This window comes from Vipera ursinii (genome assembly GCF_947247035.1).
Source record: "Vipera ursinii genome assembly, chromosome: 1".
Taxonomy (NCBI): domain Eukaryota; kingdom Metazoa; phylum Chordata; class Lepidosauria; order Squamata; family Viperidae; genus Vipera; species Vipera ursinii.
In genome coordinates, this window is record NC_139512.1 from 3,327,144 (window position 1) to 3,331,711 (window position 4,568).

The following is a 4,568-nucleotide window of genomic DNA, read 5'->3' on the forward strand; positions in this document are numbered from 1 at the left end:
CTCAGAATAATTTCTGAGTCATGAATGTGAGATTAGCAGCTGTATAAATAAAAATATATCAGAGGTTCACTGTGCTAATTGGCAAATACATGTGTATTCAGTGCTATTCAAAGGATAAATATATAGAATGCAGGAGATTGAGAAAGGGTTTCTTAAAGTAAAATATATAGGTATAATGAGATATTATGTGAGCAGAAGATGTTAAGATGAGATTGTTGTATAAAACAAATTTATTAATCTAAGTGAATCAAATTGCAAATTAGATTAATTAGAAGAAGCCATCCATTATAACTTAATTATTCAGACATTTATACTTGTCAATTCACAGTAAAATTAAAATCTAAAATTAAAACCAGGCTCACGTTAAATTGTCACTTTACAATCTCTTTTCAGAAAACATTTCTTGCAATAAAAATAACTTGATTCCTTGAGTTCCTTACTTCTCCACATATACATATGGTTAATATTCATTCTACTTGCTCTATGAATTAATCATTTAAACAAATGCTATGGGCAGAAAAGTGGAATAGGAATAGGAAATAAATATATGTGTATTTATATCACTGCTCCTATTTAGGGCAAGCACTTTTATGCTGAGTGCAGAAAAGAAAAAGACAATAAATTAAAAAAAATCATTCTGAATATATTTCAAATGACTACTGTATAAGGCCCTGATTTGTTGGATGTTTGCCAAGTATGAGGAGTTGCAAAGCAGTCTCTTAAAACATCCTAGTTTGCATCAAATAGCATACACATGCTTTGAGCAAAATATAAACTAATTGTGCATACAGTATGCCATACTGATCAAAACAGGATAAAAATGACTGGAATTTCCTTGCCATTAGCAGTAAATGCTGTAGGTGGCATATGTGCAAGGTTTTTAGTAAAGTGTTAATATTTATAATTTTTTTCCTTGTAAGAGTGTTCTTCACAAATTTTTTCTCTTAAGACTCCAGATTGGCATGCTCTTTTTTCTTCTCCAGTTCTAACATGCTCTTTTTGCGTGTTTCTCTCTTTGCTGTCATCTTGCTGAATTTTTGCAGCCAAGATTTGAAAGCTCTATAGACAACACTGGGCACTACGCCCAGTGTTGTCTATAGAGCTTTCAAATCTTGGCTGCAAAAATTCAGCAAGATGACAGCAAAGAGAGAAACACGTCTTTATGCTGCCATCTTACAGTCATCTGGATTTCTGCAGCTCAGATAAGACAGGCCTTCTGTATGCAGGATTCCAAGTATGGTGGCTGTTGTCTATCACAGCATAATATGTAATGGGAGACAGGAAGGAAAGCTGCACACAGGACAACCAGTAGATGATGTCCCAACCTACAGAAGGTGTGGGAAACATTTAAGAAGGGACTTTTCCTAAATTCCTGCCTCCTATTCTCCCCACAAGTACAGTATGCTGTAAGATAGGTTGGGCTGAGAAAATGACTGGCCCAAAGTCAACAGCTAGTTTTTGTGCCTAACAAAGGGCTAGAATTCCTGGTTTCTAGGCCAGCACCTTAACCACTACACAAAACTGTAACTCTTTATATTGTTTGGATTGATTCCTATCTTGCACTTTTAAAGCTTATCTTTTCAACAAAGGAAGTGACATTGGAGAGTTTTTTTTTGCATTCCGAATCACTTACAAATAAGTTGAAAGCACTAGTTCCATGAAATGCCATCACTCTGCTAAATTGTCAGTTACTTCCTATTGTCATTTGTTATCCCATGATTACAAAGTTTGTAGATTCTAGATAGGCTTTTGCATCTACAATATCTTATCAAATCACTTTTGGGCCTTCTCAAGATAATACTGAAACTTAAGTGCAACTGACCTTCTTGTTGTTAGTTGCAAAATCGTGTCTGACCCATCGCGACCCCATGGACAACGTTCCTCCAGGAACGTTCCTCTACCATCTTCTGGAGTCCCCTTAAGCTCACGCCTACTGCTTCAGTGACTCCATCCAGCCACCTCATTCTCTGTCATCCCCTTCTTCTCTTGCCCTCAACCTTTCCCAGCATTAGGCTCTTCTCTAGTGAGTCCTTCCTTCTCATTAGGTGGCCAAAGGATTTGAGCAGTCAGGGTTGATCTTATCTAGGACTGACCAGTTTGATTCGCCTTGCAGTCCAAGGGACTCACAGGAGTCTTCTCCAACACCATAGTTCAAAGGCCTCAATTCTTTGGTACTCAGCCTTTCTTATGGTCCAGCTTTCACAGCCATACATTGCAACTAGGAAGACCATAGCCTTGACTATACGCACTTTTGTTGGCAGAGTGACGTCTCTGCTTTTTAATATGCTGTCTAGATTTGCCATAGCTTTCCCCCCCCCCCCCAGGAGTAAGCGTCTTTTAATTTCTTGGCTACAGTCCCCATCTCTGGTGATCTTGGAGCCCAGGAAAATAAAATGTCACTACCTCCATTTCTTTCCTATCTATTTGCACTGTGTCATGGCCCAGTGCCTGTTAGAACAGATAGACAGCAGGACTGGGGCTATATGAACCTGGGTGAGGGGGATTCTATTCCAAAGCACAGGAATAATGATAGAGAAGGTATGTCTCCTGAGTCCACTATGATCCCTGAATTTCACCTGGAAGACCATCAGTATAGAACTCACACAGCAGAGGTGCTTTAGGCGCATATCAAAGCCATTTAACAAGTTAACAGTGATCCCAGAACAATTATTAACCTAACCAACTTGTAATTTACCTAGATATCATCTCAATTTCTTCTCTCTGTTCCCCTCCTGATCTTTGCCCTCTGGGCATTATGTGGGCCACTTTCCAGTTCAAACTGAAACAACTAAGATGACAAATACTGTATGTGGCCAACTTCAACAGGAATAGTTTTGCCTGTAGCCACTTCTAGTGGACTTATTGACAAATAAATATTCTAATGTTCAGTGGGATTTATTCCCAGATTAATGTTGCAACAGCTTGGTTACCAAACAGTATGATATATGTCCAAGAGAGTATATTAAACATAAATATGTAATAAGCAAATAGACCTTTTACACAATTCAAAGAAACATTCTTGTTTACTCTGTCTCAACTCTTCCCTTCACTGTTATCTCCTCAGGATTTATTGATTCGGTACAATAAATCTGTACAAGTACAGAACGTTTTCAACTCCTTGTGACATCAACCTAAACAGTCCATAACCCTCCCTCTTTCAGGCCTCCCAATGGTCCTCCCATCACCATTGTAACTGAGTCCATTCCCCATGCTGCTGGTCATCGTCTTTTCTTTTCTTTCCACTTTTTCTAACAGAGCCTTTTCCAGAGAGTGGGGTCTGTCCAAAGTAGGATATTTGAGCCTGGCCATTTCTGCCTCATATGAGATCTCTAGATTGATTGATTTAATGATCCATCAGTTTGTTTTCTTGGTTGTACACAATATTTTCAGGGTCTCCTGCAACGCAAAAGCATCAATATTCTATCCTGCATCTTTAAAGTCCAACTTTCCCTTCCATAAAGTGTCACAGGGAATATACCATGGCTTGCACAATTCTGATCTTTTGTTGTTGTTGTTAGTTGCAAAGTCGTGTCCGACCCATCGCGACCCTATGGACAATGTTCCTCCAGGCCTTCCTGTCCTCTGCCATCTTCTGGAGTCCATTTAAGCTCACACCTACTGCTTCACTGATCTTTTGTAGACACATGCAACATCTTGTTACTTGGAATTTTAGAGGATGGTCATTCTTTCCAAGACCTTCATGACTGTTCTACGCAGTGTTAATCTGTCTCCTTATGGCATGAAATTATATTGTATTAGCTATGTTCTCTATAAAAGTTACATGGTTTTTTATCTTATCCTTTCAGTAAGGAACTGCACTTTATAATTTGTAAATGCCATCTACTATACAGGTGATGCCTTGCTAATAAACCTGTCAATGGCTGAGCCTGCACCTATCCAGAGGCTTAATGATCAACATTAAAAACCTTTTCACAACAGTACCTCAAAAATTGTGATTATAAACCCTGTTCGTCATCCTGTCCCTACTTCCTCTTTTCAATTTCCTCCTTCCAATTTTTGCGATAAAATAGACTGAGAAAGAGGCAAACATCCAAAGTTTTTACAGAAGGCCGTTTAAAGATCTGCTATTTACTGCTACATCAGATTCTCTCAAATTTCGTTCTGTTTTTATTTGATGATTTTAAGTGCAACGTACGAACGAACAAACTGTTCAGTAATCATGTCACATTTTCAGAGCCGCTTGTCCCTCCCCATTTCCTTTAGAAACCATCCCAAGGTTAGGAACTCCCCACCCCTTCTCACCTCCATTGCTTTGTTATTCATGGGATTTCTATTATGGAGGAAGATGGGCAAAAGCCAGTTCCGTGACCCAATTTGCTACACCACCCAACCCGTACTTCTATGCTTCGGTACGTCGCGCAAAGCAGGCTCGGCGGATCTCAGCTAGGCCTCGGGACCGTTGCTAGGGCTACGCTCCCTCTTTGAGTTGTATTGATTCGAACGGGGCGAATCAGAGCGCGAGGCTGAGAAGGGAGCGGCGGATTGGGGGGCCTTCGCTTCCCGTGACGCCTTGCGCGCGGCTGATGAGGAAGGAAGAGTGGGCGGGG